Genomic DNA, 23407 nt, shown 5'->3' with positions numbered 1-23407 from the left:
CCTGGGATCTAGAGGTGCATAGACTTGCTCTTCTCTAGCTGAGCAGATTCTCCAAAGGAACGCCTTCCTTTCTGGCCCCTAGAGTTTTCTCCCTGGATAACTAGTAGGGGAGGGGTTTGATTGCCTTAACTAGTAATACTGTCATTTACTTGAGAAGTTTTCAAAGATGTATTGCCACCATTTTCTTCATCTCCTTGTCCTGTTTGCAGTGAAGTGTCCTGGGGAGTCCAATAGGGTGTCCCCACCATTTGCTTCTGTTGGGGATGGTATTGACAACTGTTTTGCTGGGTGAACACTTCTCTTAAGGGCATATTCTCAGAAAAGAGGGCTTTCTGTCCCTGCATGTGGATGTGGACCTACCCTGGGAGCTTCATGCAATCATCACTCAGGTGTTCCATGAATGTCTCCAGGTTTCTGCCACTTGATTCCCAGTTCTCTTTCAACATGGACCTGTCACCACAGTGCCTATTGATCGTAAACTGTTCCAGGACCACTCAAAAATCATTTCGTCCTTGCTGTGCTTTTCTGGCTGCAGCCATTAGTGAAATGACTTATAGAGTCTTTGCAGTTCCTGTCTTGGACACGAGTTACTGCTGACTTGAAATAAGCAGAGCTGAGTTTTCTGGAACCCAGAGACCTCCCTCTGCTTTTTGGAGAGTAGGTTTTTGAGTAGAGAGTAGGTCCCTGTTTTCTAACCCACAGTCATCCCTGCATGGTTCCAACAGAAATGAAGTTCTGAGGTCTAAATCCATTCTTAGCAATATTTCTCAGAAACTCAACTTCTGAATTCAACTTTTGAACTCCTGTGTTGTCAGTGGTGGATGCTTAAAAGACCGTGAGCTCCTCAAGAAGACTGAATTTTAAACTGGGTAATCCTGGACTACAGGTTGAGCTGCTGTGTGAGTGGTTGTCTGCACTGGATGCATCTTCACAAGCACTTTTTAGGACTCTGTTTGTATCACATTGGCTGTGCCAGTGGCTCAAATGTCACATGGCCAAGCACACATTCAGAGAATAGAGAAATAGACTTTCATTCTTTCAGTGGCATTTCACTTTCTCAACCATAAAGAGGGGTAGGTAGGTAGTCTGATTTTATAGCTAATAAGCTGAGATCAGAGAGGTTGAGCAACTGGCTTGAAGTCACACAGCAAGCCAAGAACCACTGTGTAACTAGCCCATTGTGGGTGAATGAGCTCAGCATGTGCTGCCATAGTCTATCTTTCCTCCATCATTCCCTTTGCCATTCTGGCATCCAGGACAGCTCCCTGTGGGGACTGTCAGCATGGTTGGACACTCACTCAGCCATGGAATTATGCTCATCTTTTATCCATAAGTACTCATCCGTGTCGAGGGACAACTGAAGTTACATTTTAGGGGAGTCAAAAATTATACGTGGATTTTTGACTACTCAGGATGTCAGTGCCTCTAATCCCCCATTGTCCAAGGGTCAAAAGTAGTTTGTGCTCTGTTCATGTGGTGATATAATAGGCAGTTTAAAAAGAAGAGTTAGTTCCAAATGGACTGACATGGAGAAATAGACAGAGTGCACTGTTAGGCAGGAAAAGCACTTTGCCGAGCCACATGTGTGGTTGTTTCCAATTGTGTAGAATAACTCTCCCAATCCATATGTTTCCAGGTGATTATCTCAGCAAGGGAAAAGGTTGAAAATACCAGGTTGCAAATAATTAATGCCCCAAGTGCCGCCTGCCTCCTCCCTCCTCAGCCCCTTCTCCAGGATCCCCCAGTTGTAATGCAGCAATGAAAGATTAATGTCTTGTCCAGCAGGAGCCTTCAGATCCACTCCAGGGCTTCTGCCGTGCCCATTCCAATTGACAACTCTGCATGCAAAATATTTTGACTATCAGCCCTGCGGTGGTGGCTAGGATTAGAGTCCTTCTAGATGTAAGAGCCTTTGCTAATCCAAATACTGCTTCCCATTGCTCATCCATTTGCACCCCACTGCCTTGAACAGTTTTACCATTTTTTAAATGTCTAAGTCTAAAATTCAATATTTCCCCATCATGCTTTTTTATCTTCTGATAAATAATATGTGCCAAATATACCTTTTGAGATGGAAGGATGCTACTGTGTGGAGAAATATGTTGATCATTCCCTATAGGAACCCCAGACATCTGAAGGTGGCTTTTGCTCATTATAGGAGAACAGGTGATGGGTTTAAGACACGCCGTTGCCACAGGACATCTGACTGTAATTATAGATTAAACAAGAGGCACTCTCAGAGGGGAAAAGCCTGACCCACATGGGTCTTCAGAGGCTGTGTGATGTCACACTCAAGGATGCCACCTTTAGAGCCAGAGAATATGAATTCATATCCTTGCTTTGCTGTTACCAGCCATGTGACCTTTGACAAGTCACTTAACCTCCTCAGCTCTCAGTTTCCACACCAGTAAAATGGGGGAAAAGAGTCGTATTTACATCATAAGACTTTTGTAAGGATTATATGAGATAATAACATGTATAAAACTTAGAACAGTGCGTGGATCATGGTAAGAGCACCTTTGCCCCTAGCTATTATTATTTAGTCTTTATTTCTATCATATTTTGGAATAAATCACTTTTGGCTTCCTAGAAAAGAACAAAAAGAACATGGACTTAAATTCAGTAGGAAGTGGTGAGTCACTGAGGATTTTTTGAGAGTAGGACTACTGACATGATAAGATCTGTGCTGTAAGAAGATTAATTTGTCTGCAGCTCACAGGCAGACTTGGAAGGAGAAGAGGGTGAAGGTAGTGGGATCCATCAGAGGCTGACGCAATGGGCCCAGCTGCTCTGTGCAATGTGGCAGCTTCTAGCCACACGTGGCTATTCAAACCCAAACTAATGAAAATTAATAAAATGAATAACAATTCTTCAGATACAATGGCCACCTTTCTAATACTCTGTAACTACATGTGGCTAGTGGCTTCTGTATGGACAGCAAGCATTTTCATTAGCCAGGAAGTTCTACTGAGCAGCCCTGGTTGAGAGTGGTGGTTCTCATACCTGAGTGTGCATCAGAATAACCTAAAAGGTATGTTAAACATAGACTGCTGGATCCATCCACAGAGTGTCTCTTTCAGGAGGTCTGGGGTGAGGTCTGGGAATGAACATTTCTGACAAGTTCCCAGGAAGTGCTGATGCTTCTGATTTAGACCCCCTTTGAGAACCACCTCTCTGGAATGGCACTACTCAGTTCAGGTGTGAGGGGGAGGAAAGTTGTTGAAAAACATGTATGGGGTTTGTACAGAAAGTGTCCAGCCATTTAATATGGAAAACAGAGACGTTTGTTGAAGAAAATACAAGACACAAGAAACACTCTATATAGAACAGTGGTGCCTCAGTCCCCTTCAAAGTTGGCACCTTGAGACTTCACATATTTCTCCCAATTGCCATCAGGTGGCCCATTGTATTTTCCTGAATCTCATTGATGGCTTGAAGACTATTCCCTTTCAAAGGTGATTTTAGTTTTGGGAAAAGCCAGAAGTCACAGGCTCTCAAATCTGGGCTGTAGGCAGGCTGAGTCACCTGGGTGATTTGATGTTTGCAAAAAAACTCTTCATGAGAAGTGATGCATGAGTAGGCACATCGTTGTGATGAAACTGTGCATCACCAGTTGCCCATAGCTTTGGCCTTCTGAATCATTCAAATAGTTTCCGCAGAGGAATGTTCAAGCTTAATACATTTGATGCAGATTCGTTGCTGTACTCACTCAGTCATTTTGAATGCAAGTGTCACACAGTACACATGCTCACTCAATGCTACCATGCCCACTGACTAGTACAGTGAAGTCATCATTGTTCATACATGTGCATTCCAGTCCACCCTCCTTGGCTGCAAGGTTACATCTATGCTGTACAAACCATTCTTGTTCTATTAACAATGGTTGGACTTTTTCCAGACACACCTTGCATGTCTTATTTATATGCCCCAGCTTAAGCCCATTTGGGAGTTGCTTTCAGTCTCTCTCTGGGACTGGCAAGCAGGGGACACCCCAGGGAGTCTACTTCATGAGGGGATATGCATAGGAGCTGTGACTTTTCTGGCAGAGGAAGGAGAAAGGTGGAGCTAATTCCTTCTGCAGAACAGTGGGACAAATCAGGTACTGAAGGAGGGGTAGCCCCTGCTGCCTTAGCTCTTGCTGCTGTCCTGGAGACAGAAGCTTTCAGAATTGACAAGCCAAGAATTTGCTGCCTCTGTCCCTTGGTCATTCCTTGACAGCTTTCCCCTGAGGCATGAGTGACTCATGGCTAGCTATACCAATGGGGGAAGGGGGCAAGGCTTCAGGGTATAAGTGATAATTCAGTGGGGTGCAAACAGGGACAAATCATCTCTTTACCAGCCACAAGTGTGCCTCAAGCTAGTGGTTTGAAGTGCAGGAAGGAACATAATGGGGATTGTTCTCAGTAAGCTGGGTACAGCATCCCTGATGGGCAGGGTCCCTAGAATGTTCGCCGGAGTTGAGCTTGGGCTTTCTGGTGGAGCTGTGATAGGCCAGAGTCATAAAACCCAGCATCCCAGCTGTGTATCCCACTCAAAGATAGTCATGGATTTGCATGAGTGTCTGAGTGCAGTTAGGACATTTCCTAGAACACAACAGCAACATTCTGCACCAGCTATAAAATAGCTGTGACCCTCCTAAGATGGCTATCTCCACTGTCCCTGCTGCTTCCCTGGGATCTTCTCTGGACCTTCCCAAAGCCCAGCAACTGAGTTAACAGCTAAGCATACCAAGGGGCCTCCAAGACTGTGTTTCAGTGCTGAGGATGCCATCAGTGCTGGTTAGCTGGTACCTGGGTATTGTCTTTTGGAAATATATTGAATATAATGTGTGTGTGTGTGTGTGTGTGTGCGCGTGCGCGCATGTGTGTGTGCGCGCACTCATGTATAAAGTGGTGAAGAGTGGGGGGATATGGAGAGTATCCAGTAGATGGTACAGTTGCCTTGACATATGAATAGTTTGATAAAATTGTAATTTAAAAAGTGGGAAGGATGACAGTTTCCTTCAGGCTTAATTAAACTCATTGCTTTAATCACCTATCTGTCCCTCCACCCATCCACCCATCCATCCATACATTCATTCAGCTACCTACCTACCCAGCTACATATCCCCCCTTCTTCCCCTCCTGCCTCCCTCCCTCCCTCCCTCCCTCTCTCCCTCTCTCCCTCCCTCCCTCCGTCTCACTCTCTCCCTCTTTTCCTTCTGTCTATCTGTTTAGGATAAATGGATCTAGCAGGGAACCTCTCCCTGTTCTCATGCTCCCATGCCATTGAGACTGACTGACAGTACATAAGGAAGAATATTCCTCTGTTGGGACTCCTTCTAACAGATGTTTTCTTCCTTCATTGCCCCTGAATGACAGTAGAAGAAACAGAAAGCTTATCTTCAAATGACAGCCCTTTTCTCTGACTGCCTGGAGGACCTATCCTCTGACTGCCTAGTCAGATGATAGGCATGAGAATGTAGTTGTCAGGTTTTTAAAAAAAATCCATAGCATTCCATGATTTAGCGATGTGGTCAAAGCAGGGAGCCCATTGGAGAAATGAGAAAATATGTACTGCTTCTCTAGAGAAGGAAGGTAAGCCACGTTGCTTAGGGCTGGGAAGACTTTTGTCCCAAGCCTCTGGAAATTAAACCTATCACTCACAAAGCAGATTGGGGGTACTTTGGCCCTTGCTGCTTGGGCTGTGTGGAGCGCCAACTGACAGCTTTGATTGAATGTCCAAATTAAGCTGCCAAGTAGCAATTCTGCAGCTCCAGGGCCCCATGTTAGTATTTATGTCTCATCTTTAAAAATAATCACATCGTGAAGCAGCGCCCAAAGCCTCAGCAGCAGCCACTGCAGCTGAGGGTTTGAATGCCACCCACTTAGTGCCTCTGCTGCATTCATTCAGTACAAGGTGTGGATGGGGGATGCAGCCATACTGTCATGGTTCCTGTCCTGAGGATGTGGGCGAAGAAGCCATGAGCCTTGTCTTTCTTGTTTTCCCTCAACTTGAGGCATGAGAGGGTCTTCAAACAAGAATAAAACCAGCATGCTGGGTGCCCTACTCACAAATCATCTGTCCTAGGCATAAGGAGAGACCCCCCCAGGGACAGCCCTGGGAAACAGATGTTCATAGGCAGGTTTATGTTTGTTTTCCAAGTTGGTCTGAAGAGTGCTTTCTCTTTCTGCATCAAGCCCTGTACACTGTGCCTTGCAGCCTCCTAGGTAGATGGAAACCCAGCAGGCACATTGCCCACACTGTAGTGTAGTGTTAGGAGACTTGGCTTGTGAGATGTCAAAGAGAGATTAACTTAGATCTTCCCAGTGGACCTGAGCAGTCTTTGGACTTCCAGGGCTGAGGTTGTACAGAGTCACAATAAGTGTTTGCAAGACCCCGAGTGACCAGGGAAACCTGTAGAGAATGGATGACACTGAGCTGGGTTTAGTGGATTATAGAACGACCAACTTTCTAGGTTTATGGCTCCAAGGAGAACCCAGTTACAGAGCACTAAATTTGCATGTTGTTTTCTATGCCTCACAGACTCAGATCTTGCAGATCAGGTCTTGGGGGCATGCAAGTTGTATTCAATCCAGGTTTGTTTGGAATAATGTGTACAAGATCCCAATAACCAATGGATCTTTTCTCTCAAATTTAGAGGAACACTTTTTCTAATTAAAAAAGTAATTCATGCTCAACTGAGCCTATATATTTAACTTCTCCTTCTTCTGAATTTCCATTGTATGACTAAGAATTAAAAATGGGCAAAATTTATTAGGGCTGCAAACTGGAAAGAGAATGTCAATCACCTGCCAGGACCATTGAGGACTTTCTTTAGGATACAGATCACACAATACTAGCTAATTTTGTCACCTCTTTTCCAACGTCTAAACATCTTAATACTTTTCTTTATGTAATTGCATTGGTTGTTGTTTCCTAATGATGTTAAATTATAGTGGTAATGGTGGCATTCTTTTCTTTTCCTTTTTTAAATCTTTACCCGAGGACATGTTTATTGATTCTAGAGAAACATTGTGAAACAATGTGAAAGAGAAACATTGATCTGATTGGTTGCCTCCTGTACACACCCAGACTGGGGATTGAACCCATAACTTTTTGGTATACAGGGATGACAATCCAACCAACTGAGCCACCCAGCCAGGGTGATGGTGGCATTCTTAATTTGATTGTGGTCTTAATAGAACTAGAAATGCCTCTAGTTTTACCAGTAAGCATGATGAAGGCCTTTGTTATATTTATTAATCCATGAAAAGCCTCCACCTATTCCTATTTTTTTAATTATTTTATTGTTATTCAATTATAGTTATCTGTGTTTACCTCCCCCACCCCCCTAACCCAGCCATCCTTCCCTCCTTCCCCTGCTTCCACCCCCACCCCCTTGGTTTTGTCCATGTGTCCTCTATAATAGTTCCTGAAAACCCTTCCCCCTTCCCCCTGTTTTCCCCTCCCACCTCCCCATCTGGTTACTATCAGATTGTTCTTAATTTCAATGTCTCTGGTTATGTTTTGCTTGCCTGTTTGTTTTGTTGATTAGGTTCCACTTAAATGTGAGATCATATGGTATTTGTTTCTCACCCCTGGCTTATTTCACTTAGCGTAATGCTCTCAGTCCCATCCATGCTGTTGCAAAGGGTAGGAGCTCCTTCTTTCTCTCTGTTGCATAGAATTCCATAGTGTAAATGTACCATAGTTTTTTGATCCATTCATTTACTGATGGGCACTTAGGTTGCTTCCAGTACTTGGCTATTGTAAATTGTGCTGCGATGACCTAAGAGTTTAAAGAATGGTTACTAAATTTTCTCACTTGCCTTCTTGTAATTTTTTCAGATACTTATATGGCTTTTCTCCCAAGTTTTATAGTGAATAATATTAATAAGTTTCCTAAAACTAAGAAGGGTTTTGTTTAGAGAGGATGCAATCAGACCTATCAGACCTATCAGACCTATTAAGCAGTTTGGTGAAGAGCTGTATGTAATTTTCTAAAGCTCAGTAAAGGGGACTTAGGTAGAAGCTAAAATCATGGAAGCAGAGCCCTTTGGAGAATGTGAAAATTAAAAACAATCCATGGTTCAAAGAGGAAGTCTCAAGGAAATTAGATATTATTTTTGAACCAATGAAAGAAAATGAAAACACAAGGTTGGTCCAGAAAAATTCCAGCCACTGTTAATATAACAAGAACAGTTTGAGTGACACCAATAGAACCTGGCAACCAAGGAGAGTGGACTGGAATGCATGTGGGCAAACAATGACAATTTCACTGTACTAGTGAGTTGGGGCAGTAGTTGCTTTTGAGTGAGCATGTGTACTGTGTGGCTATCAGATTCAAAATGACTGAGTAGAGCAATGAATCTGCATCAAATGTTGTGTTAAGCCAGAACATTTCTCTGTGGAAACTATTTAGGTGATTTAGAAGATCAGATCATGGGGAACTGGTGATTGGCAGTTTCATCATGACAACACACCTGTTCATGCATCACCTCTCATGAAGAGTTTTTTTACAAAACATAAAATCACTCAGGTGACTCAGCCCCATTATAGCCCAGATTTGACACTCTGCGACTTCTGGCTTTTCCCAAAACTAAAATCACTTTTGAAAGGGAAGAGATTTTAGACTGTTGATGAAAGTCAGAAAAATACAATGGGGCAACTGATTATGATTGGGAGAACTATATGAGGGTCCAAGGTGCCAACTTTGAAGGGGACTGAGGCATCAATGTCCTATGTACAATGTTTCGTGTATCTTGTATCTTCTTCAATAAATGTCTCTATTTTTCATATTGCATGGCTGGATACCTTCTGGACAGGCCTCATACAGCACATCAAAATTTGTGGAATCCAAATAAAGAAGTGCTTGAAATGAAGTTTATATTGTGTAATTCTACTAAATATTTAAAGAAGAAATAACACTGCCCTGGCCAGGTTGCTCAGTTGGTGAGAGCATTGTCCCATAACCAACAGGTTGTGGGTTCAATTCCTGGTCTGAGTGTGTGTGGGAGGCAACCAATTGGTGTTTCTTTCTCACAGTGCTGTTTTTCTCTCTGGAAGCAATGAAGAAATGTCCTCTGGTTGGGACAAAAAAAATAAATAAATAATAAAAAAGAATAAATAACACTCACTGATGCTTCAAATAACAAAGAGGAAGAAACACTTTCTAAGCTTATTTGATGAGGCTAGCATTAACCTCATATCAAAGCCAGATAAAAACTATAGAGGAGAACTATAGAGAAATGTCCCTCATGAAAGTAAATGTAAAAATCTGCAACAAAATATTAGCAAATCAAATCCAGAAATATGTAGAAAGAATAATATACTGCACACAAATGAGTTTTATCCTGAGAATACAAAGCTGGTTCAATAATAAAAAAATCAATCAGTAAGCCCTGGTTGGCATAGCTCAGTGGACTGAGTGCGGGCTGCGAACCAAAGTGTCGCAGGTTCAATTCCCAGCCAGGGTATATGCCTGGGTTGCAGGCCATAACCCCCAGCAACCGCACATTGATGTTTCTCTCTCTCTCTCTCTATCTCCCTCCCTTCCCTCTCTAAAAATACATAAATAAAATCTTTTTAAAAAATCAATCAGTATAATCACCATGTTAATAACTTAAAGAAAGTGAAACCACAGGAACATATGAATTGATGCAGAAAAGGTATTTGACAAAATTTAATATCTATTTATGATGAATGTTCTCAGCAGACTAAAAAGAGAAGATAACTTCTTCATCCTGATAAAGGACATCTACAAAAAAGCTCCAAAACCTAAAAACAAACAAACAAACAAAAACCCTACAACATACTTAGTAATGAAAGACTGCATGCTTTCCTTCTAAGCTATGGAGCAAGACAAGGATGTCTACCCTCAATACTCTATTCAGCATCATATAGGAATATCTAGTCAGTGTAATAAGACAACAAAAAGAAATAAAAGGCCCTGGCTGTTGTAGCTCAGTGGAATGAGCACAGGCTGTGAACCAAAGGGTCGCTAGTTTGATTCCTAGTCAGGGCACATGCCTGGGTTGCAGGCCAGGTCCCCAGTGGGGGCCCTGTAAGAGGCAACCACACATTGATGTTTCTCTCCTTCTCTTTCTCCCTCCATTTCCCTCTCTCTAAAAATAAATAAAATTCTTTAAAAAAAGAAATAAAAGATTGGAAATACAAATAAGATAAGAAAATAATACTCTCCCTATACACAGGAAACATGATTGTCTGTGTAGAAAATTCACAGGAATGTACCAAAAGAACCCCACTCCTACTAGTAAGTGACTTTAGATAGACTGCAGGATATAAAGTCAATATACAATTAATTTTATTTCTATATATTAACAGTTAGAAACCAACATTTTAAAAGTGACCATTTACATTAAGTCCAAAAATGTGAAATACTTGGATGTAAATCTAACAAAATATGTCTAGGATTTGTATGCTGAAAAATTACAAAACACTGAAAGATACTGAAAAATACCTAAATAGTGAAAAAATACATCATATTCATGGAATGAAAGACTCAGCATAGTAAAGATGCTGATTCCTACAGATTGATCTATAGACTTAATGAAATTCTAGTCAAAATCTCAGCAAAACTTTTTGTTGTTATGGACAAAGTGAATCTAAAATGTATATGGAAAGACAAAGAAACTAGAAGGGCCCAAAACATTTTTTAAGATGAAGAATAAATTTGAAGTTATCACAGAATCAAGACTTACTGTCTAAAGCTTCAATAATAAATCAGTTGATTTTGGCAAAGGGATAGATACAAAAGTGAATGAAATATAATGGAGAATCCAAATATATAATCACACAAATAAGGCTGATTAATTTTTAAAAGATGTTAAAACAATGAATTAATAAGGACAGTCTTTTCACAATGATATGAGAGTGATCAGACATCAACTAAATAACCCTCAACCTCCACCTGATTCCTTATACAAGAATTAACTCAGAATGGATCATTGATCTAAAATGTAAAGGTATACAAACTTTAGAAAACATAGGAGAACATTTTTATGACCTGCAATAAGACAAAATACTCTTAGATATGACACTAAAACCATGACTCATAAAAGGAAAAAAACCCCAGTGAACTGGACTTCATTAAAATAAAAAGGCTTTTGCTCTACAAAGGGTACTGTTATAAGATGAAAAGTCAAGCTACATACAAACTGGAGGAAAATATTTGCAAATCACATATTTGACAGAGGACTTGTATCCAGAGTAAAAGATTCTCAGACTCATTAGTATGAAAAACAACCCCCCAAAAAACTGGGCCAAAAACTTAAAACAACATAATCACCATGGGCATATAAGGTTGGCAAATGTATACATGGAAAGATCTTCAATATTATTAGAAATTAGGGAAAAGCAAATTAAAGCTGTGATGAGATGCCACTACACACCTATTAGAATGGCTACATTAATGATGGTGAGGAACACTGTTAAAGCTGTGTGCTGCCAAGGGTGCAGAGCAAGAGGGCCTCTCAGTCATTGCAGTGGGAATGCAAAAGGGTACAGCCGCTTTGGAAACAAGTTTGGTGGTTTCTTATGAAGTTAAACATACACTTGGCATATAACTTGATGATCCCACTCCTAGGAATTTAGAGAAATGAAATTTTATAGCAGCTGTATTCATAATCACCAAAAACTGGAGTCCACTAAAATGCCCTTCAACAGGTGAATGGATAAACAAACTGGTGCATCAATATAGTGGAATACTACTCATCAATAAAAAGAAATGAACTCTTCCTACACAGAACAAAGGCATTATGCTGAGTAAGAGAAACCAATCTCAAAAGATTTCATGCCATATGAGCCCATTTATAGAGCATTCTTAAAAAGATAAAACTGTGAGTGGTTGTGGGGGGCTGGGAGTGGGTGGAGTTGGTGACTACAGAGAGGCAGCATGAGTGATTCTTCTGGAGTGATAAAACTGTTCTGTACCCTGGTAGGGCAGTGGTTACAGGAATCTACACATGGGTTAAAATTCAAAGAACTATACACTAAAATAAAAAATCAATTTTACCATATGCTAACTTGAAAATTAAATGATATAGGCATAAAATAAACATAAAAACAGGGAGAAGAAAAGAGGGAAGGAAGGAGGGACAGAGACAGATTGAGAGAGATGGGGGCAGGAAGATAAGGCATAGACTGAGATGAAAAAGGAGCTGGGCAATAGGAAGGCATAAGCAAGAAGGATATATTATGATGCTAGGAAGTAATTTAAAATGATAAAATAAATTAAAAGGCATAGAAACAGTCAATAGAGGAATGATTACTACAGACAATGTAACCAGTTATATGGAAACAAGCTTAAGAAGTAAGAGCAGGGGAAAGGGAATAAAGAAATGAATACAGTCATGAAAAAACTGATAGATGTAGAAGACTAACAGCGTTTATCCACAGATGTTCATGGAGAAAAGATCAGGGAAGATCTGGCTGGGTGGCTCAGTTGGTTGGAGCATTATCCTGTACACTAAAATGTTGTGGGTTCAGTCCCCAGTTGGGGCTTTTATGGATGGCAACCAATCAATGTTTCTCTCTCACATTGATGTTTCTCTCACTCTCTCCCCCATGTTTTATTTCTAAAATCAGTAAACATATATATCATCAGGTGAGGATTAAAAAAATACCAGGGCAAATGGAAAAGCACCTATATGCAAAGAAGAGTTCAAGACAAATAATACATTGTATTAAAAAAAAAACCTTTTAATTATGGAAGGTAAAAATCTAAGACTAAAATGTAGTCATAAACCTCAAGTAACATGGGGTCAAAACACACAAAGTAAATACCACTAGAAATGAAAGAAATTTATGGAAATACCATAACTAAGGGTTTTAAAATATCCTTTGTTATTCTTTGACTAATAAGATGGCTGAAAATGTGGATATAGATAAGTTAAATAATATAATTAAAGTGAATACTCTATCTTGAAGCTTGAACCCTTCAACAAGAGAATCACTTTCTTTTCCAGTATCCACAAAACTGGTGATATATCTATTAGCTTGCAAGAAAAACCTCATTAAATTCTTCCCCAATGCCCCAGAAGTTTTTCTGCCCATATTTTCTGATGAAAACATTATAGGGGTAGAACTTCATGTCACAAAACATGTAATATGAATGAGATGGAGTAGGAATCAGGTGAGAGCTTAAAAATGATGAGCTCTTGAAATTGCTTCTTAGTGAATAGCAGGGGAGGTTAACTAGGGACACCACAAAAGTTGACAGACAGGGAGAAGGGCCTCACTATGGTTGGAGGTCATCAGTGAGTAATGGCATCAAGCTGCCATGTGTGACTCTTTTTTCCAGGTCATGTACAGTATCACTGAGGACCAGAGGTATGCAGAGAGGGTGTTATTGAAAAGACAAGAGGGTAAAGACATTTAAGCCTCTGGCCAGAAGAGATTGGAGGGCTTTTCCATATGGGCAAGATTAGGAAAATACCACAGCAGTGCACTGATGGACCAGAGGAAGGGAAAGAGTTTAGGTTTGGCGATTTGATGAAGTTAAAAAGTTGGTAAAAATGGAGCAAGGAAATAAAAGGATAAAAGATCACTGGGTTATTTAGCAAGTGTTGGTGAGGATGTGGAGAAAATGGAATCTTTGTGCACTGTTGGTGAGATTGCAGATTGGTGCAGCCACAATAAAAAACAGTATGGAGGTTCCTCAGTAAATCAAAAATAGAACTACCATATGACTCAGAAATTTCACTTCCAGGTATTTATCCAAAGAAATCCAAAACACTAATTTGAAAGGGTATATGAATTTCTATGTTAATTGAAGATTTATTTACAATAGCCAGGATATGGGAGCAACCTAAGTGTCCATTGAAAGATGAATGGATAAAGAAGATGTACATTTACACAATGGAATATTACTCAGCTGTAGAAAAAAAGAATGAAAGTTTGCAATTTGCAAAAGCATGGATGGACTTAGAGGATATTATATTAAGTAAAATAAATCTGACACAGAAAGACAAATACCATATGATATCATGTGTGTTGAACCTGAAAAAAAGGAACAAACACAATAGAAACAAACTCACAGATACAGAGAACAAATTGATGGTTGCCAGATGGGAGGGTAGTTGGGAGGTTGGATGAAAAAGGTGAAAGGATAAAGAAGTACAAATTGGACTTATGGCCAAGATGGAGACATAGGTAGATATACTGTGCCTCCTTGCACAACCAAAAGAAGGACAACAACAAATTTAAAAACAAAAAAACACCCAGAGCTGCCAGAAAACTGAACTGTGTGAAAGTCCAACAACCAAGGAGTTAAAGAAGAAACATTCATCCAGATGGGTAGGAAGGGTGAAGACAGGCAGCCAGGGCAGAGAGGACTTATGGCAAGGCAGAAGCTGGAGGACTAGGGTGGGTGGCTGCAGGTGTCAGACTGGATGGTCTCACATTTGCATGAAGATAAACTGGGAGGAACAACTGGGGAGCAAGACAGATAAACAACCCAGGGTTCCAGTGCAGGGAAATAAAACCTCAAAACCTCTGACTGAAAAAACCTGTGGGGGTTGAGGCAGTGGGAGAGACCCCCAGCCTCACTGGAGAGTTCGTTGGAGAGACCGACAGGGTCCTAGAATATACACAAAACCACCCACTCTGGAATCAGCACCAGAAGGGCCTAATTGGCTTCTGGGTAGCAGAGGAAGTGACTAAAAGCTAGCTGAGAACTTAGTAAGCAGCATTGTCCCCTTGGACCTCTTCCCACAAACAGTGCCACAGTGCAGTGATGTGAGTTGCCCTGCCCTGTCAAATACCTAAGGTTCCATCCCTTACTATGTAACAGGTGCACCAAGACAAAAAAAAATATGGCCCAAATGAAAGAACAGACCAAAGCTCCAGAAAAATGCAACTGAGCAATAAAGAGATAGCTAACCTATCAGATGCAGAATTCAAAACACTGGTAATCAGGTTACTCACAGAAATGGTTGAGTATGGTTTCAAAAGAGAGGAAAAAGTGAAGGCTATGCAAAGTGAGAAAAAGGAAAATGTACAGGGAACCAACAGTGATGGGACTCAAATCAATGGTTTGGAGCAGAATGAAGAAAGAAACATTCAACCAGAACAGAATGAAGAAATAAGAACTCAAAAAAATGAGGAGAGGCTTAGGAACCTCCAGGATAACATTAAATGTTCCAACATCCGAATCATAGGGGTGCCAGAAGGAAAAGAGGAAGAGCAAGAAATTGAAAACTTATTGGAAAAAATAATGAAGGAGAACTTCCCCAACCTGGCAAAGGAAATGGACTTCTAGGAAGTCCAGGAAGCTCAGAGAGTCTCAAAGAGGTTGGACCCAAAGAAGTATACACTAAGGCACATTGTAAATTAAGGATAAGGAGAGAATCTTGAAAGCAGCAAGAAAAAAGGAGTGCTACCTACAAAGGAGTGTCCATAAGACTATCTGCTGATTTTTTCAAAAGAGACCTTGCAGGCAAGAAGGGGCTGGAAAGAAGTATTCCAAGTAATGAAAGACAAGGACCCACATCCAAGATTACTTTATCCAGCAAAGCTATCATTTAGAATGGAAGGGCAGATAAAATGCTTCTCAGATAAGGTCAAGTTAAAGAAGTTCATCATCACCAAGCCCTTATTCTATGGCATGTTAAAGGGACTCATCTAAGAAAATGAAGAAGATCAAAAATATGAACAGTAAAAGGACAACAAACTCACAACTCTCAACAACTGAACCTAAAAATAAAAACAAAAACAAACTAAGAAAACAGCTAGAACAGGAACAAAATCACAGAAATGGAGATCTCATGGAGGGTTGTCAGTGGGGAAGGGTTGGGGGAGAATGGAGGAAAAGGTACCAGGAATTAGAAGCATAATTGGTCGGTACAAAATAGACAGGGGGAGGTTAAGAAGAGTATAGGAAATACAGAAGCCAAGGAACTTATATGTATGACCCATGGGCATGAGCTAAGGGGAGGAAATGTGGGTGGGAGGGGGGCTGCAGGGTGGAGGGGAATAAAGGAGGGGGAAATGGGACAACTGTAATAACATAATAAAATATATTTTAAAAACAAAAAAGAAATACAAGTTTGCAGCTACAAAATAGTCACAGCATGTAAAATACAGCACAGGGAGTATAGCCAATAATATTGCATTAATATCACTAATAATAGGATAATTATTAATAATATTAATGTTAGAAATAATATGTTACAAATAATAATTTATTGTTTATTGTTATTAATAAATATTAATATTACATAATATTGCACTATGTATGGTGTCAGATGGGTATTTCAAATATCAGAGGGATCACTTTAAATGATCATCTAACCACTATGCTGTACACCTGAAATGAATATAAAATAATATTGAATGTCAACTGTAATTGAAAAATAAAGGATTATTGGGTTGTTTGGAGGAAGTGCTGTTGCAGGTGATGCTCCAGGTGGCTGGCTTCACATGGAGGTGGGCTAGAATGAGAAGGGATGATTTATCACATTTGCCTTCAGGTTGTCTGTCATTCTTTACCTCTTCTCCCAAATCCGTTTATATGAATATCACATTGGAGGGGCACTCTTTTAGCCCTGAAATTTATCTTGATAATTACATAATTTGATCTAAAGTATCTCAAAGGAGAAAGGAAATCCACATTTTTTAAGCCTCTGCCATGTGCTTTACATTCTATTTTAACATTATTACCCTCTGTAATTAGGGTAACCGTATAATTTATTGTCCATATTATGAGACTTGGGAGAATAAAAGGACAACATATACAGACTGCAGCTGTTGTCCTGAGTAAACTGGCTGCGTGGTCATCAAGCAGCCCTTTGAGTTGTGTGTGATTTTATCAGCCTTTCGGAGACAGGGGATCTGAGTCTCAGAGGTATCTTTTGACTAAGATCAGCCAGTTAGTGAGAGTCGTGACAGAGGCAGAATTCAAACCCAGGTCTCTCTGACTCCAAAGTCCAACTGTTGCTAATTCAGTTCCAAATTCATTGGTACCAGGACTTCATGATCTTCATTTGCTCACAGGCTGTCTTCCAGGACAGATGCTGTGACTTCCCCAGCTGGAAGTTTGTCTCAGCACAGATAATTAGATGCGGGATAGCTGTGCCACTGCCAGCAATGATGGGGAGCCAGCTGTTCTAGGAGCCTTTGACCTCAATGTGCTCTGGATGACTTCGATGCTGCAAGTGGGCTTACTGTGTCATCAGACACTATCAGATGAGGTCATAGGGGACAGAAGGTTAGTGGGGCTGGGAAGAAGATTTTGTTGGATTCAGTGTTCACAACAGCCACAGCATCAGAGACCCTTGGAGTTAGCAGAAATAATGAGTTATGAGGAATCAAGGGGTCACAGATGGAGAAATATGTTGTAGAGTGGAGAGCTAAAGAACCTTCCAACTTGAGAAGGCATGGTAGGACAGTGGGGAGGGATTTAGGGTTAATCAAAGGATGGTTAAACTCTCAGCTACAAGGAAGTCACTGGAATAGAAGGAGAGGGGCTAGGCAGGGCAGCAAAAATAGATGACTGGCTATAAAATTTTTCACCCATTAATCTCTCTCCCTCCAACCCTGCTTGATCCTGGGATATGTGCTGATGGTGTCCAACTGATCTCAGTTTGGGTCTGTGTCGTTCACTAAGGTTTTTTTTTTCTCTCTCTTCATCTTTTAGTTCTATTTATTTATTTTCAGCGGTCTCATTTCTTTATTTTTAAAAATATTTTATTGTTTATGCTATTACAATTGTCCCCCTTCATCTCCCTCCACCCAGCCTGGCCCCACTTCCATAATCCGTCCCCTTAGGAACCAAATAAACTGAACAAAAGAGAACCAGAGGCATAGGATCATCAAGGGTTCTTGATGTGGACTATAAGTTTCAAAGCATCGCTCTGCACACCCAATTATTGCTCTGTAGTCTCTGGGAAGCAGGATGGGGTCTCTGAAGGCTAGAACAATGGATTCTTGAAGGCCATAGGTGCACAATTGAATTTTTTAAAAATTAATACACAATTAATAAAAGGATACATTCTTTTTGTAATTCAGAATGTGAGAGATCAAGCTATAAAGTCTCTTTTGCCTACAACCCTCAAACCAGCATCCTTTACCTCTTCCCCATATGTAACCATTACTTTACATCAATTTTGGATATATCCTTCCATATTCTTTTCTATATATTTACATCCATATATGACCTTGTAGAAAAATTTTTATTGTAACTTTCTTTTGAAGATTTTGGAGGACATATTTTTCAAAACTTTTTATTTTGACATAACCTCAAATTTAGAAAAAAGTTGTAGGAGTAGTACAATGAACATCTATATACTCTTTACCTAATTTACCAGCTGTTTATATTTTGCCTGATCTGATTTATCATTCTCTTCATTAAATATGTTATATATGTGTATATATTTTTTCTGAGCAATTTGAGTTAAAATAATGGTTCCCATTTATTCCTAAATGCTTCAGTGTGTCTTTCCCAAGAACAAGGATGTTCTCTTACATATGCTGCAGAGGACACATATGCAAATCAGGAAATGTAGCATCCACCCATGCTAGCATATAGTCCGGACCCAGATTCATCAACTGAACCACTGATGTCCTCAGACCTTTTTCTTAAACAAGGAGGCATTATGTTGTAGTCATCTGTCTTTGTCTTGCTACTTTCTTCAACATGTTAGTGCATATGGGTAGCACAAACTTATTAACACATGTATGGTACTTGATAGTGTGCATGTGCTGTGGGTTTTGTACCCATCCCCTGTTAATGGGCATTCAGGGTATGTCTTATTTCTTACCATTGCAAATATCCTCAAACATACCTGAATGTTAGTGGGTGTTGCTTTGAGTAACTGTTCTGAGGATACATAGTGAGGACAAATAAAGACTCCTGATATATCTTTAAAAGGAATTAATAAAGAGAAGGTCCTGGTTCACACAATGTGAGATAAAGATATTAAAGCAGCATAGTTATTCAGACTTTTCCCTGTAGTTGAAATTTTGGGGGGTGTGTGTGAGGGGAGGATTAGGAAATTTCTTGGTGAAGAACAATTCTTAGGAAAATAGTTAACATTAGAGCTATCTTTTCATGGATTCAGCACTGGCTTAGGATAACTTTGACCAGAATGCAGAGACCTCGTTTGCTGTAAAGACTCTGATAGAAACAGCCAGACCTCACCTCCTTTCCACCCAGCTTCACATCTGAGGCAAGCAGTGTTCTCTGGATCGGGACACTTTTCTCTTGTACCTTTTGTAAACTTCCACCAGTAGCAGGAGAGGGGTGGGGAGAAGGTTACTATTTCTGCTTTGTGTGAAGCATTTTGTACCATCTGGGCTGGCTGAATTTCAACCAAGATAGTAAAGAAACATCTATCAAGAAAAATCAAAGTCAGTCTTGCCAAGTGTGGTCTAGAGAGATGCTTCCTCGATGCATTTGTGGCTGTCTTGCTGCTGGGAAACAGGACTTTGAAAAGCTTTAGGAGGGACAGGCCTTTGGATCTTAGTCTGTAGCTACTGTCAGCTGCTCATAATATAGCAGTCGTAGTAGCCACAGCTCTTGAGATGTGAACACCACCAGTCCCAGATCCAGTTCCACTCCATTCCTTTCCAAGAAATTTTTGGCCCTGGTAGAGGACAGACCTAAAAAGGACAGAAGTATCAGAAAGGATCCATAAGGGTTGGGAGAGACATGGTATCATGCATCAATTTAGGGATGTCTGGCTCAGGGGAAGAAGCTGCCCAAGGAGAGGTCATTATAAACTCCAGTCATAGTTGTGAGATTGGCTCAAGCATGCAACACACTCTTATTGTGCAAAGAACACTGTGGAAGAGCTGTGAAGTCTTAAACTTGCAAGAGAAGCATGTTCTCCCATGACTGTCCTGTGCTATCAGTCTCTAAATGGGGAAGAGATGTGGCCTTAGCAGCAAAAAGAAAGATGAGCTGTTTCCATTTACATATGTGTTGCTGATCAACCAGACAAGTTTCCAGCACTTAAGAGTGTCTCAGTTGTGTGTTTATGTAGCCTACTATGCGATAGATGTGTCATTCTAAGATCCCAGCCTAGAACCTGACATATGGTAGTTTTCTTGGAAGGCTCAAAAAATGAAGTGATTTTCTATGACAGTCATTTTTAACCTTTTTCTTTTCATGGCACACATAAACTAATTACTAAAATTCTATACACCCCTCCCAAAAATCATGTTTTTTACTGATCTAACAAAAAATAGGCATAATTTTGATTTCTTCACACTGGACAGCTATTGTTGTGTTGGCTGTTGTAATTTTTTATTTGACAATCTAAGGGAAAAAGAAGTCACTGACCCTTGCATGTTTTAAAAATTCCTTTTTAAAAATACCTTATTTATTTATTATTAGAGAGAGGGGAAGGGAGGGAGAAAAAGGAGAGAAACATTGATGTAGGAGAGAAACATTGATGTGAGAGAGAAACATCTATTGGTTGACTCTTGTCCTCCCCCAGCTGGGGACCTGGCCCTCAACCCAGGCATGTGCCCTGATCAGGAATTGAACTAGTGACCTCTTGGTTTGAGGGATGATGACCAACCCACTGAGCCACACCACTCAGGTCCATGTTTTAAAAATTTGCAGCACACCTGTGTGCCTGCCCCAGCACACTGGTTGAAAAATCATGGGGTTTTGGGGAAAATGCATGGACATCCTAAGAAACTATATCATGTAGAAAAGCTTTACTTAAAATGTGCTCTACGAGCATCACCTGGGAACTTGTTAGAAAAACAGGTCTTGCTCTGACTTACTGAACTAGAATCGGTGGGAGTGGATCCCAGGAGTCTATCTCACAGCCCTGTGGGTGACTCTCCTGCATGCTAGGGTTTGAAAGGCATTCCTGGAAGGGTTCAAAGGCAAAGGTCAGATGCATTATTCTCAAGAAGAGAGATCACAAGAGGTTCTGTTTGATATCAATCCATTTGGAAATGGTTAAATCTTCATAATACAAATCGGCAAATGTAGTAAAAGAGGGCAGTGAGTAACAATATTGTGCAAATAATATTGCATTTATTGACTATTCCCTAGGTCTCAGGTTCTGTGCCAGACATATATATTCTCTATCTGATTGTATTCTTATACAATCCAATCAGTGAGTTATATATTATCTCCATTTTATCAGTCAAGAAACTGAGGTGCAAAAATATGAAGTAATGATAGACAAGATGCAGACTCCAGCATCTTGTATCCCTGCATCTACAACACTGTACAGTCTGGCTATTGTGTCATTAGAAATCAACTACACTTTGACTAAATTGGTTTTATATCTTCCTTGGGGACAGGAACAATATCTTATGTTGTCCTCTGTGTGCCCAGTGCCTATCAAAATGTCTAACACATAGTAGAGACCTCTGCTTATTGAACTTAATCAAAGGAAACGTGCTTGCTTCTGGTACAAGAATGAGATGCAACCTGCAAGTGGAAATGGAGCATGAATTCTACCTGTGGATAAATGGAAGAAAGTGACATTATGCTAGAATGCAGAGAAATGTCAGTGCAGAGTAACTTACAGCTTTCATCCTCAGGTCCTTTGTCACCACTCAATTGACAGCCACCCAGTCCTTTCTCACCTCATTTATTTAGTCCCAACCCCTTACTAGCAATATAATCATAGGCAAGTCAGGTGGGTTTTTTTTTCCCTTCCAGCCATGGTCAGCTGTTTGAGTGTAGGAAAATAAAAGAGAAGATATTTGAATTTAACTAGGGTTAGGGTTTTGTCAGATAAATAAAATGGAAAGAAAGATGAACAAGGGAGTTGAGGGTGTTTTCAAGGGAGTGATTATAATGCACCATAAAATCTAATCTGGGCTGAATGGAGTAGAGGCAAGGAGGAATGGGAGATAGAGGAAATTTATGGGGATCAATAGACTGATTTGTGGTAAAAGACTTATTGCTGTGGGGTACTAGATTTAATTAACTGGGAAAACAGGAAGTGGTGTAAGATCTTGGGATACAGAAAATTGAATTGAGAAAGTGATGTCATTTGGGGGATAATAAGCTCCAGGTAGGAGGTGATGAATGAGGTAGAAGCAAAGGATGCAGGAAGTAAGGGGATGCTCTACTCCCTACTATGCAATATTCTGTTTCTGTTGTTTTATTGCATTTATGGAACAGTTAGAAATGATGTTCCATAATGGCAGTGGTCATGGATATCTGTCTTATTCCTAAGTTTAATAGGATTGCATTTATTGTTAACTGTGGTGCTATTTCAGATAGCCTTTATCCTGGGAATGAAATTAGCTATTTCTAACTAATTGTAATGATCTTGAGGTTTTCCCCTTTGATGTATAAATATGATGACTATTTTAATAGTAGACATACTAAGGTTGAACCACCTTCGCATTCCTGCCAGGTATCTTATATATTAGTCTTCTGGTAGATAGTTTGATTCAATCTGCTAATGCTATGTACTTTGGACTTTTCTATCATAAGTGTGATGGTTGGCACAGTATCCTTAAGATCTGTACAACTCCCATTTTCTCATCTCCTCCCCCTGGCTACTTATGTTACTGGTTTTTGAATCAATTCTTAATTAACTTCTTCCTGTTTCTCCAGCCTGATGTCTTATTCCACCTTAAGATGGCCAACATCTACACTGCCGAGCCTCTGCTTTCTTTCCTTCTCTAAGCTGGTCTTATAGCTTCTTTTAAATAATGTTCTTGATGGAAGGTGGAACCAATATTTTTCCAGCCTTCTTTCTCTCTATAGGCTGTTTGGACACTTGGTGTGGGTGCTACCTGGATGATGGGTATACCTTGGTTTAGTGGACAACTCTTTCTTTCTCTTAGCTTTTTCCTTTTGAATTGAAGTAAAATTCACATCATATAAAATTAACCATTTATAAGAATTCATAGTTCAGTAGCATTTAGTACATTCACAGTGTTGTGCATACAATCATCCTCTCTGTCTAGATCTGAGAAATTTTTGTCACCTATAAAGGAGACCACATACTTATTAAGTAGTCAGTCTTCATCTTCTCCCGGTCCCCAGCCTCTGGAAACTGCCAGTCTGCTTTCTGTTTATGAGATTTACCTGTTCTGCATGTCTCATATCAGTGGAATTATATAATATGTGACCTTTTGTGTCAGGCTACACAAATGTTCACAGAAGTATTATTCACAATAGCCAAAAGGTGGAAACAACTCTAATGTTAATCAGCTGATGAATGGGTAAACAAAATTTGTTATACCCATATAATGGAATGTTATTCAGCAAAGCACTGACACATGCTACAATGTGGATGAACCTTTAAAACAGTATACTAAATGAAAGAAGCTAATCTTCCTTGTAGCCTTTGTGGAAAATGAGCTTAGAGGACTTGAAGTTCATCTTGGGGGTAGAGTAGGAGGACCATTAAGAAAGTCAGAAATAAATTTTAAACCAATTTAAATCAATTTTAAACCATATCTTATCAGTTTCTCT

The 23407-nt window shown here is 40.1% G+C and overlaps 1 protein-coding gene across 1 annotated transcript in view; it reads left to right on the top strand.

The window, feature by feature from the left end:
- PRKCB (protein kinase C beta) overlaps nucleotides 1-23407 on the top strand; it is a 352458-nt gene that overhangs the window by 236106 nt on the left and 92945 nt on the right. The gene's annotated exons all lie outside the window — the stretch shown is intronic.

The sequence above is a fragment of the Phyllostomus discolor genome, chromosome 3, assembly GCF_004126475.2.
Source record: "Phyllostomus discolor isolate MPI-MPIP mPhyDis1 chromosome 3, mPhyDis1.pri.v3, whole genome shotgun sequence".
Classification (NCBI taxonomy): Eukaryota; Metazoa; Chordata; class Mammalia; order Chiroptera; family Phyllostomidae; genus Phyllostomus; species Phyllostomus discolor.
The sequence above is the reverse complement of the archived record's forward strand: the minus strand, read 5'-3'. Positions and strand labels throughout refer to the sequence as shown.